This window comes from Protopterus annectens, chromosome 3.part0 (assembly GCF_019279795.1).
Source record: "Protopterus annectens isolate FY-2018-M chromosome 3.part0, PAN1.0, whole genome shotgun sequence".
NCBI lineage: Eukaryota > Metazoa > Chordata > Ceratodontiformes > Protopteridae > Protopterus > Protopterus annectens.
In genome coordinates, this window is record NC_056731.1 from 378,419,737 (window position 1) to 378,433,482 (window position 13,746).

Below are 13,746 nucleotides of genomic sequence, written 5' to 3' on the forward strand. Positions count from 1 at the left end.
TTCAGAATTTCCCATCAGTTGTTCATTTCTTGTGAAGGTAAAATGAAGAGGCAACCTGTATCTAAGCAGACTATTTCCAAATGGTTGTTTTGGACTATACCCTTTTGTTATTCCCACCACATCAAAATTATTCCAGGCAAGCTGTACTGCAGCAGTGATCATTTGAACATCTACTGTTATGGTAAGTTTACTTACACAGCTATACCTTTCCTATTCTGAGTTCATATATCCACATGGCATGTTATAAAATTGACTTGTTTTATTACATTTGTAAAAAGAGGCTGATGAACTGAAACCTGCATTAACCACATAAACAAGCCTCCACTGCTTACTCAGTATATGATTGCTTGTATTACTGCTGCTCAAGATTTACAGCCTGTAGAATTAGTTGTTTGTTCCTTGGTACCCCCTTCGTGTAGATGGAATGTGATGATGTTTGAATACTGTTGTGTTTTATATAATGTGAGATTGCTAACTCCTGAAGAAAGAGTAAGATAGGTTTTTAGTGTGTGTTGTAGACTGCTCTTTCTTATGAAGTGCAGCAACCCTAGAATGAGAATAATAAAGAGGGATGCAAAACCCCCATGCAAAAAACATTTTTTGTTTTATTTTTAATATGGTTGATTGCAGACTGCACATTCTTAAGTACATGGATTGCGCACCTATGCCTACTGAAGGTATCATTTAGGAGCTATTTTTATGAGGTGGTTGTTTTATAAGCTCAAGAGTTTTGAGGATTTGTAGTTGATCCAGTTCCATTAAAATCAGAAGTTATTTATACTGTAGGTAATTATCACATTAATTGCAACAAGTAGTCTCTCATAAGCAGATGCATTATTATTTTTGTTTCATTTCTTTACAGGTTTCATTCAAGTAAGTGCAGATGTATCCGAGGATACAGAATGGCACAATCATGAATGGATAACCATAGATACTTCAGAAAGTGCCAGAGAATTAATTGAAGTTCTTGGATCTACTACATCTGAAGGTAAATCTGTCTGTCTACTTATCTGTTTATATTTATATTTACATTGTAGTTGTTACCCTGACTGAACGTATATAGAACTTCAATTGCAGTGTTAAAAAGGAAATAAAAATAATTTATTTTTTATACAGTTATTCAGATATCCTTACTTATTCTCCTTGCAGCCTTCATTTTCCAGATAGATTCTTTCACTGACCAAGAATAGTAAACTGTACCAAAATCAACTAAGCTATAATAATGGCTTTCCATTCTTAAGTGCATGCCATTGATTCCTGACTTAACTGCTGGGTTTCCTCCTTCAGGGCAGCTGTACAGCAGACTGTTGTGTTTCTCAGGACCTCAGCATAGTCCCTAAACTACAGAAGTTGATTTTCTACTCTGTGAATAACATTTTTTTATTTTTTTTTCTCCTCCCAGTACCACATAGCCCAAAGCTGTACCCCTAGCTTCCACACATGCCCAGCCCTAGCGCCCCCAGTCATTCTCTAACTGAAAGTCCAGATGTGAACCTTTGCCAGGGGGGTCCTCTGGATCCACGGGAATAAGACCTTATAGCACCCATTTGTATTTCTTGGAGACATGAGAGATCTGATGGGGAATTGTATTTGTGGAGCTGGGAGTCTCATTAATGTGGGGAATGGATCAGATTCCCCAGAAGGGTCTGGAAGTAGTATAATGATTTCAGGATGTTGTCACTAACCTCTGGTCCTGAGATTACTCAGCAATTAGTATCCCTCTAGTCCTACACTAGGGATAGGAGATCTGGCTGTCAGCTGATTTCCCTTATCCTCCTGGTCACCCCTACCAGTGGCCCAAGTCTACTTCCAACCATGGGTTGACAGTGGCAAAGATGGACACCTTGCTTTTTATCATCAGAAAGCAGCCTTGCAACAAAATATCCAGGCACAATTTTGGACAGAAATTTTTGTAGTCACCCTCAGGATAGGGTTTAAGTGATGGCATTTCCATTCAAATTATGAAGGAAGGATGTCATTTAATAGCCATGATGTTTCTGGAGACTCTGAGTTTCATGCCTTTTTCTATCCTGATGGCTCCCTTTGTAAGACTTCACATGAGGAAGATCTAATGACAAATGAAAAAGTTATGGAACTAAAATGAACAGCTACTTGAATATATACTTTCCCATCTTTCTTCTGTGATTAAACCCCTTCAGTATGAATTCAACAATTTTCTCCGAGTCTGGGTTTCCCATTCTTGATTCTGCTTCCAAATAATGTTAAATATGAAGGCCTTAGATTATTCTTTTGAAGCACACTTTTATGAACTGAAACTGCACAGGCGTTTGTCTCTGTCCCAAAGAAAGGAATACATAAATGTTAAAGAAATAAAAAGTGTCGATCTGAACTTAAAATTATTGCAGACAGTAGTTTTGCTAGAACTCCTCAAATAGCAACAGCCAATACCACAGTTACATGGTACATAAACAACCAAGGAGACATGCATTCTCACCAGTTGTTCAAATAGGAAATGACTGCCTATGAGCAGGCAATCACAATAAAATTAACTTTACAAGTCAGCAAAACATATTATGATGTCAGTCTTTCAAGAATGGAAACTGGGCAGAAACTGTCTAGAAATATGAGGAAGTGGGGCTTTCCAGAAAAATATCTGCTGCATCATATCTTCAAAATCAGCCTCTAGCTTTCTTTTTCAGCCTTCCTTGTCCTCTGTCAGTTGCAACAAATAAAACTTTCTGTTAAAACTAAACAGAGAAACACTGCCTTTGCACAGCCAGTTGCTAACACAGCAACAAGGGACTCTCTGACACCCAATCCGTAATTCTCTCAATTTCGTGGCTTAGAAGATTTGATGTTAAATTTATAACACATATTTGTTTTGTAATGAAATTGACTATTTTAAAGGTGGGCAAAATACTAAATATCAGAAAACAGTACTGCTTCAAGTGGGCAAAAGTTTCCCTTTGGCATCAAACTAGCTCTGTTTGTTCAAATGTTGTTTCAGTCCCTCACATCCTGCAGAATATTTTCCCTTTATTTAATAAAATCTAATTTATTCATTTAGAAAAGTACATCCCCTGCTATTGCTGTATGTTTACTTAGAGCCCCTTTAACCACAACATAGTGGTCAACTCTTTTTTTAAAAAGTATTTTGCATCTCAGATCTCTTAAATATCCAGTGGTTTCTGCTTGGGATCTAACTTGAGAAAATATTTCTTTCCTTGGAGCCAGATATTTTCATTAATCTAAACTTTTCCAAGCAAACTCCTTTTGTAGTCATAGTTACTTACATCTGAGAAGGATGTCTGAACTGCTCATCTTACTCTGTAAAAAGTTATACATATATTCTTTCTAAAAGAAACTGTGTCTTTAAAACACATGTATTATTTCTGGTGACATTGGTGTGTAAATATGTCTTGGATAAATCCATTCCACTTCCCGTTTTCTTTCCTAAACAGAAAAAAAGGATTTTGCAGTACATTGATGTATGCAGACTTTTGAGATATCACACTGAAACAACTTAGCCCACCACACAAACCAAATCTTTATTTGCTTCATGAAAGAAAAACTGGGTTGGCATCCATCCAGACAGGCCATTTTGGCATCCCTGTTACACATTCAAATACATTGTTTGATCTTTGGAATTATGATAATTTAAGGGAGATTACTTCTGTAAGGTGCAATAATCTTTGGGTTAGTAAATAGTGGGGTATAGGTGGTGAGACCTCCCACAATAGGGCGCTGCAGGGGACTTGTTGAGTGGTATGGTAAGTACCACAAAAAGATTGCAGAGATAACGTCTAGAGATTAGGTATGCTCTACAAGATAGATCCTGGAAAAATGTATCTACTCAAAAGTATATTTGAGGCTGCTATGTGATTCTTTATTTGTACTTCTTCAAAGCATAGTAAGGTGGCTGTACCATCTAGGGCTAGAGCAGAATATTCTTAAGCAACCTAGCTACCTTTTGTGAAAATTATCTAGTGTACATCTTGTACTCTTGTAAAATGTGTTATGTTTCCTGCACCAAAGTTGTAGCTGGGATGAGATGAAGTGGGAGGCCGCCCAGGCATGAACTAATTAGGGTCACTGCTGATAATGTAGACAAGTTACAAATTGTGCTCAGCAATTGCACCATGTACATGCTGGGACCAAGTGGCAATGTTTCCTTGTAACAACAAGCACTAATGGTAGTTATATAAGTAGTCACGGTTGAAATCACACTTGGTTAAAGGCTTTCCTTATACTTTATGTGTGTTGAAACTGTGGCAAGGTGCTAGTACAACTCTTTGCTACAGTTTTACAATGTTATTTCAGATAGTGCACAGTATAGTTGCATAGCAACATAATAGTATTTTGCATACCAAGAGGATTTTTTCCAGTTCTAGATTTTTATTTTTTCAGGTTATGCTAAAAATGTTAAGGACACTTTTTTTTAGTTTCAGTTCTGTTTAAATTAAATGTACTAGTAGACCTGTTGCCTTCTGTGTCAAGTCTGCATGTCCTCCCCGCGGTCAAGTGGGCGTTTGAAAGACATGTGTTGAATAGGCGTGCCTTCGTTGAAGGCTGGGCATCGGGCTGGCAACTCGACACCATAAAAAACAACTGCCAATCATTAGAGGACCGGAGTTCTGCTGTAGCAACCCCTAACCGGGAAAAGCCGAAAGACAAACAACAACAAGTGTACTAGTATACCTGTATTTGCTACTCGTCATCACAGCAGATCGAATAATGGGGTCACTGCAACAGATTTCACACATTCCATTTTTCCCTAGTCCTTTCTTCATGCTGAATCTTGCACCAATTACCTATGTATATTTTTGTTATGTGCTGGTTGTTTCCACGTGCATTTTTTTAATGTATAGGTCTTGATTCAAATTAAACCTTAAATTTACCAAACAAAGGTGTATTATATGTTGTTTTTCTAAACAGCCAGGTTATATTAAGGAATTTTAGTACTATAATCTACTGGAGTGTTTTGAAGAGGTAGGTCTCTTAAACCTGCTCAAAGGTTCTCCTGCCAAGAGTGAAAAATCACACTTGACCAGATGAACTGATAGTGATATTCATTTTTCTAGTCTTTTAGACTAAAAGTAACATAAGTATTTCATAATCTAAATTTAGAAGTGTTATACCAGTGCTAAGTTATATTCTAAATCTTGTTTTCTTGCAATTTCTCTCTGTTTACCATCCATGGAATAACTAAAATAAAATTAAATGAAGTGAGATAAAACAAAATAAAATAAAAAAATAAATAAAAAGAGAACACTGCCCAGTATGCAGTTTTATTTCATTGTAGGGCTACCACAATGTCAATTTCATAGCAATGACCATACTGCAAGATTGCATCATGCACCCTAAGGCAGATCCAGCTGCTGAAAGTATCCCTCCAAAGATGTCTGCCTCTGGCTTGTTCCATACCTGAATATGTTTCCTGTAACAAATCATTATATATGTATGTGAGATTATAATGAATAATCTCCAATAAGTTTTGTAAACATCGAACAATGGTTGATATAATGAACTTCAACTATTACACAATTTAGAAACCGTACCAGCAACAGAAATCACCAATGTTTCACCACCAGATAAAATGCGTACAGCAATAACTGGTATAGCACTTACATATAGGTGTGTGTGTGTGTGTACAACTGCTGGTACAGTGAATATCTCACTCAAGTGGACTTTCCTTCTATCTGGATACCCACATAATTAATTACTGATATTACACAAGCTGATGGACAAGTTTCACTGCGGTGCTGAGGAAAGAAGAAACTTAATCATGAGGTGCTGCTTCCTGGATAACATTTTAAAAGTGGATAGAGATATTTTCAAATTTATCAAAAGGCATAAAAGTTTGTCAGCATAAAATGAGAGCTTACAGGTATCTAATCCATCTATAGTCTGGCCGGTAATTGTCTAAGAGGTTCTAAGAGGTAGCAGATCGATAGTTAAAGCAAACAAAAGCAGTAGACAGTCCTGATGTTCTTTGTGTTTCACTGTTGCAGTCATTACATTTGGGTAATCTGCTGGCAGGTTGCCCTCAGTCGGCCTGAATAACAAAGTCTTGGGTCCTGTGTCGGTTGCTGTCTCCTCTTCCATGATGTCAGGTCATCAGGGGTATAAAGCCTGCAGCTGATGCCATTTTAATCAGTATTTCTTGCCGCGTGGTGCCCGAAGCAGAAGCAGTTCACAAGTGCCAGTCGGCCGACTCCTGAAATTTTCGTTTTCGAATTTCAGAACCGAAGTCTTCAAACTAAAGCTAAATACCCCGTTGGGGAAACTTTTTCTTGCTCCTTACCAATGTCAGTAAAAGTTAATAATTGCATTACTTGTGGGAAGCAAATACCTCATAAGGATTTTCATTTGTACTGTATTCCTTGCCTAGGCCCTGATCACAACGTGCCTTGCTGTCGGTTTTGTGCTAAATTTAACCAACGCAATATTAAGTGTCGGTATATTTTTTCTTCTAAATATTTTGGTTCAAGATTTAACTACCCTGAAATGTCATTGGTTAGCAATCCGACTACCAGAGTTCACAAAACAATGCAAGGAAAAAGACAGAGACAGACCCTCGAGGTTCAGAGCCGACAACAAAGCTTCTCCTAAGCCAGTCGGTGGTTCGCCGGTACTCAGTGAGGTGCTTTCGCAGGCCCTTATATCCGCTACTTTTGAGTCGCAGGCCTCTACTGAGACCCATTCGGAGTCCGGTATGCCACGAGATTCTGCAAGTATTGAACCTGCAGATGTCTGTCCCTTGGATGTGTCCAGAGCCGCTGAGCAGGCACTGGCTTCTGAGGGTGTTTTCAGGCCTCAACATTTGTATATCAAACTGACTCCTTCATCAAAAAGAAGGCCAAAACCAACTTCTCTGTCTAAAAAACTGATGCATGAGAAGGCCCCTATGCCTAAAAAATAAATGATTAAAATGGCTGAGGATTTAATTACCTTGATCAGGGGTTCCCAACCCCGCTAAGAGGCCTAGGCAAGGCACTGATTATGAATCTTCAGATCAGGTTTCCATTTCTTCTGATTCCTCTTCTGATCAGGAATTTTCTATTCCACCTTATGAGGACTCTGATGCAGAGGAATCCATCCCTTCTGCTTCTCCTCCTGAGGATTACTCTTTTGGAGAGACTTTGCATACTTTAAGGGAACATTTTCACTGGGAGAGTCAGGACTTCTCAGAATCAAAAAAGAGGCTTAGGGATTTTCTTCTTCTTCCTCAGCATAGGCCTTTGGCAATACCTCCTGTATTAGACATTGTTGATGATGTGTTCTCGGAATCAAGCATGGCTCCTGATTCCCTGCCTCCAGCTCTTAGTAAGCCAGACAGATATTACAGGGTTCCTGACTCCCACAAATTTCTTTTCAAAAATCCTGCTGCTGACCCTGAGACTATTTCTCAGGGTCCCAAGGTTGTTAAGGCTTCTACAGACAAAAATCCTACCCCTTCTGATAGAGATTCCAGGGTGCTGGATAGATGGGGAAAGAAGGTTTATACGTCTGCAACCATGGCAATCAGGGCTTTAAACTGCCAGTTTCATATGCTTAAATATCAACAGCATGTTATGGGCTTACTGAAACAGAAAATTATGTTGATTTCTGATTGTGTGGAAAATAAAGAGTTACAGGATTTATTGCATTCAGCAGAACAGGTTGGAAAGCATACTTTGCAATGTGGTTTTGATTCCTTGGAGGCCTCTTGCAGGGCCACCGTAACTGGATCTGTGATAAGAAGGCATGCCTGGCTCAAGGAGCAAAATCTTCCTGATCATGTTAAAGCTAAATTGTTGGATGCCCCTTTACAGCATGTCAGTCTGTTTGGTAATAAGGCAGAAGAGGTTTTAAAGAAAATGGAAGACAAATCTAAATATATGCAAACTGTAAAAGACTTCTTGCAATTGCAGCCACCCAGGTTCAATAGGCAGTGGCCTACTAAGAATTGGTCCTTTCCTGTGTCCAACAGAGCTGCTCAGGGCAAACCCAGACACTCCAAAGGCTCCAGATATCAATCACAAGGATCTTACAGGTCAAAGCAATGGGGTGCCTCTACCTCCAGATCAGGAGGTAACAAAGCACAACCCTACAGTAAACAGTCTCAATGACTTTCCTCTGCCATCTCCAAGCACTTATCTTTTGGCAGCCCCCTTGGGGGGAAAACTAGCACTTCATGCTCGATATTGGCATTTAATTACCCAGGACTTATCAATTCTAAACACGTTCCTGGACATTCCAAAATTTAAAATGCTGACTTTACAACAGCTACTGCCTATGCTAGGCAAGAATGTCTGGTTGGTAACTCTAGACTTAAAAGAGGCATACCTGCATATCCCAATAAGGGAATCTTGCAGAAGATACCTCCGGTTCAAAGCAGGCTTTTTGCATTACCAATTCTCTGCACTGCCCTTTGGCTTATCTACTGTGCCCAAGGTCTTTACAAAGTGCCTGGCACCAGTAATTGCATTTTGCAGACAAAGAAACATTCAAATTTATCCTTATCTGGATGATTGTCTCATGCAGGCAGAGGACAAGGACACTCTTCTTCAACATCTGGCATTTGTAAAAAGGCTTTTAGCATGCCTAGGCTACACCATAAACGAAAATAAATCACAACTGGTACCCTCTCAAATAATTACATTCCTGGGTGCAAGCTTAAATACAACTACCCAGATGTCTTACCTCACGCCAGACAAACAAATTCAATTGACAACATACTTCAAACAAGTGGCAACAAAAACCCAGCTATCTGCAAGACAAATTCTGCAGGCTTTGGGGTTCATGGCATCCTGCATTCTACTAATTCCATATGCGAGACTGCATATGAGGAAACTTCAATGGTATCTAAAAAGCTTATGGAGTCAACATTGTCACAGCCTGGAAACAATGATTCCTCTCATTCCCTGCCTGCAACAGGAGTTTCTTTGGTGGGCAGAGACATGTCACCAAAACAAGGGACTGTCATTCATTCTACCCCCTGCCACCCAAACCCTAACTACAGACGCATGAGACTATGCTTGGGGGGCCCACCTGGCAGAGAGATGCATTCAGGGCAAATGAAGCCCAAACCAAATGTATCTACATATCAACCAGAAAGAAATGCTAGCTGTTCAGAATGCTCCGACAGCCTTCAAGGACTTCCTTCATCCAGGACAACTACTAATAAAGACGGACAACACCACAGTTATGTGGTACATAAACAAGCAGGGAGGTACCCACTCCTACCCCCTTTGCAGACTAGCCATGGCCTTGTGGAACACAGCCTTGACTTACCAAATACATCTTCAAGCTCAATTCCTGCCAGGAAAGCAAAATACTCTGGCAGACGACCTAAGCAGAAATCTTATGGACCCGCACGAATGGAAACTGGATCCACAAATCTTCAGCATGTTAACACAAAAATGGGGGAGCCCAGACATAGATCTATTTGCCTCTTCCCACAATTATCAGTTGGAAAAATTCTGCACAAGAACTCATCACAAAAAAACATGGAAAGTGGATGCTTTATCCTTCAGCTGGAAAAACCTATCAGTCTATGCCTTTCCCCCTCTGCCTCTACTCTCCAAGGTCTTACTAAAAGTCAGACAGGAAAAAACAAAAATGATTCTAATTGCTCCAGATTGGCCTCACCAGCACTGGTACCCGCTTCTAAGGAATATGTCACACCTTCCTCCGTGGTACTTGCCTCAAACACCTCACCTATTGTCTCAGCAGAACTATCAAATTCTGCACACTCAGCTCCAAACTCTGAATCTTGCAGCATGGCTAATCAACTAATTTCACCAACCACATCTCTCAGTAAACCTGTGATGGATGTCATTTTGGAGGCCAGAAGGCCTAGTACTAGAAAATCTTATGCTGATAAATGGAAGAGATTCTGTGCTTGGAACCAAGCACAAGGAATAGACACAACAAAGCCCAATATTCCTCAGATTTTGCAATACTTAACTGAGATGCTTCACAAGGGCCTATCTTTTTCTTCAATAAAAATCCATGCCTCTGCCATCTCGGCTCATCACAACACAGAGCCTCCCCTCTTTTCTCATCCCCTGCTAAAACAGTACCTCAGGGGGGCCAAACATTTAAAGCCTCCCAGGAGAGTGCCAACTCCTGCATGGGACCTCAATTTTGTGCTGGAAAAACTCACCCTTCCTCCTTTTGAACCAGCAGCTACTGCAGATATACAATTTCTTTCTTGGAAGACAGCCTTTCTTTTGGCAGTCACTTCAGCTAGAAGGGTTTCAGAACTATAGGCTCTCATGGCAGTGGAGCCTTTCATTATTTTTTACCCGGACAGAGGTGGCCCTCAGGACCAATTCCGCTTTTATGCCTAAGGTGGTATCCAGTGTGGCTCTTAACCAGACCATTCACCTGACAACTTTCTTCCCAAATCTGCAGAACAAGGGGGAGCAGATTCTGCATTCATTAGATGTACACAGACAACTAAGATTCTGCTTAAACAGGACAAAATCTCTAAGAAAGTCTGAGCAACTACTGGTGGCATTTGCTGCAGGATCAGAGGATAAGGCTATATCAAAGCAGACTATTTCTAAATGGATAAGCCATTGCATTTGTTTCTGCTACTTGCACCATGGTAAACCTGTGCCCAAGGGAATCAGATCCCATTCCACCAGGACTGCCTCTACATCAGCAGCTTTTCTCAGAGGGGTCCCTACCAGAAACATTCTAGAAGCTGCTACTTGGAGCTCAGTTCATACGTTCACAAAGCATTACCATTTACCTCTCTTTTCTAAATCCAGGGCAGGCTTTGCCACTGCAGTCCTGCAGGGCCTTATAGCTGCTCCTAATGCTGTTTAGTTCCATCCTCCCATCCATAGCTTTGGGATTCTACCCAAATGTAATGACTGCAACAGTGAAACATGAAGAACATAGTACAGTTGTGTACACTTACCATAAATGTAGATGTTCGAGTGTATTCACTGTTGCAGTCCGGATTACCCACCCGCCAGCCCCCTTTCTATACCTTTTCTTTCCTTCACTATACTCAAAAGCCTTTGTGGTGTATTTGCTTTTAGTTGAAGGTAAATTTTGCGTGTTCTAAAGTGCATTTATATATTTATAATTATTTATATATATATTTTTGCTCCCCATTTGGGGGGCACCTGACATCTGGGGCAAGAAAAACTAATAAAAATGGCGTCAGCTGCATGTTTTATACTCCTGATGACCTGACATCATGAAAGAGGAGACAGCAACCGACGCAAGACCCAAGACTTTGTTATTTAGGCTGACTGAGGGCAACCTGCCAGCAGATTACCCAAATGTAATGACTGCAACAGTGAATACACTTGAACGTCTACATTTATGGTAAGTGTACACAACTGTACTTTTTGGTCCTCTGAACATTTCAGATGTCCATCTTTAATAATGAATACATTGAATCATAAGGTAAGGAATTTAACAAGTCAATTAATTCCCCTGTAGAATGAACTTTTGGAAAGGACTATCATTATGTAAGGCATTTTAAAATGATCTGAGTTATTTTCTAGTGCGAGTCCCAGCACTAGCAGAGGAGGGCTAGTAACTTCAACCTGTTGGAGTGCTAGGAGGGCACTCTTAAATTTATTAATGGTACCTCAGCCAAAGATAAAAATCACACTGGTCTGGATGAACTACAAGCATGTTAGCCTTTGTTATCTTGTGGATAAAAACACCATTTTATAATCCAAGTTAAAGAGAACTATCTGATGATACAAGTTACATTATACTATTGATTTTCCTAGTTTTAGCAGAAATGTAAGGGCTGATTAATTCCACATTTGTGTGAGTAATTGGTCATAACCACAGCTATCTGGATATTGTACAAGACTCCATTAATGTAAGGGACCAAACTTCAGAAGGCTCCTGATAGAAATTCTAGAGCTCAAAATGCTGAGTCATAAAACGCTGAAAAAAGAAAGAAAGAAAAAAAACAAAAATACAGAAGAGCATGTACTGAATATCGATTTTCAACTTTAATCATGTTTTTTTTACAGGACGGCAAGCCCCATACACTTTATGATGTGGGAGGCAGCCACCACACACCTGAATTTACATATATATCAACTGTAAGAATATTTGCAGAAGTGGCAATGTCAGACTTAGAATGTGTAAGTCCACATTATCAGTTTATCATTTTTCATGTTATGAAACTCAGCATTGTGAGTATCAGCAATTCAAATGGCTACTATCCAGAATTATTCTAAATAAACCCTTAGTGCTACCAGATGAGTATGCTTGTAATTTGGGGAACTCCAACATTTTATTGAGTAAACCCCACCATCCTACAGGAGTTAGAATGATACATGGCTGCACGTCTTCTTTGAGTTAGATCACTCTAACAGGAAATCTTAGCATCTTTGCTTACCTCCTAATTTACTCGTTCCTTCATTCAGAATATGCCAAAGTATTTATATTTTTCCTGGGAGGAATCAGTGGTGGTAGCTCATTTGATAGATAATCATGTAGGACGGTGTACGATTTCCTTATAGCTCCTTTAGGAAGGGTCACTTTAATAGTATATGATAACATTTGAGTTCTACCCACCTTGTCTATCTTTGTACTCAACCAGAAATGTCACCGTCTCTATCAAAGTCCCTGTGAAGCCTTGTACTGGTCTCGTGTCAACATTCCTTTGCATTTTGGTAGGTGGTAAAGGCTCCCATATAATGTTAACATTAGTAGAAACTTTCCACAGTTCTTCTTGCTGCTTCATACATTTTAATTCCTACTTAGCTGCCAAGATTTTCCTGTGTTGTTCCTTGTGCTTTTAATTTTTTTGTTTTTTCTTCAGATTACTGCAATTGAAATATATTTAAAGTGCAGTTTTATGGTTGTAGTAGGCAGGAGTCATATTATTACCTTGATATAGCTGCATTTTTTTCTCTTAAAGCTCATTTTTTGTGAATATTCAGGGAATAGAAAACTGTTCAGAAGACAAGTAATAAAGGCACTAATGTTTAGTAGAAGAAACTGACTAAAAAAATTGTTAAAGGTCTAAAGAAATAAAACTCTACCTTTTCTGTTACATGTTTTGACTCCTCTAGGAAGGAGTGCAGAATCTTATTTTAAATTAGAATGCTTCTGTTCAGTCTTTACTGACCTTTGTGCAGTCAAAAGGTAGGAACTGACCAGCACCTTTGTCAATAGCTGTCAGTAGCAGTGCCCTGTGATCATGCTGGATCAAGCAGTGCCCTGTGATCATGTTGGATTAAGCAGTGCCCTCTACTCATGTGGGATCAAGCATAAACAGTGCCCTGTGCTTATGTTGGATCAAGCAGTGCCCTGTGATCATGTTGGATCAAGCAGTGCCCTCTACTCATGCTGGATCAAGCACAAGCAGTGCGCTGTGCTCATGTTGAATCAAGCAGTGCCCTGTGATCGTGTTGGATCAAGCAGTGCCCTCTTCTCATGTTGGATCAAGCACAAGCAGTGCCCCGTGTTCATGTTGGATCAAGCAGTACCCCTGTGATCGTGTTGGATCAAGCAGTGCCCTGTAATCATGTTGGATCAAGACATTTGTGTCGTGGATGAACCTAACGCCTCTAATTTTTCTCCAGGTTAGACTCATACCTCTCAGCTGTCTCACTTTTTGCAGAACATCCCTGATTTTGGTTTATATTTGTGCCTTGTCTTTCATAAAATCTTGATTTTGTAGTAAATCTCTGAGGATTAGAGTCAGTCAGTAGTGCCAGATGTTAGATGTTCATACTTTTTACTGTTCAGGAAACGCATATTAAAACAAAACTGGTGTATTAATGTTTCGGTGAATTAGAGTAATAT

At 39.7% G+C, this 13,746-nt stretch overlaps 1 protein-coding gene across 2 annotated transcripts in view; it reads left to right on the plus strand.

Moving 5' to 3' along the window:
- The window catches only part of LOC122796386 (zona pellucida binding protein), a 944,481-nt gene that overhangs the window by 101,333 nt on the left and 829,402 nt on the right, over window positions 1–13,746 (plus strand). For both annotated transcript variants that reach the window (XM_044064828.1, XM_044064827.1), the window contains exon 2: window positions 863–988. The gene's annotated coding sequence lies outside the window, so the exon portion shown is untranslated. The remainder of the gene's footprint in view (window positions 1–862; window positions 989–13,746) is intronic.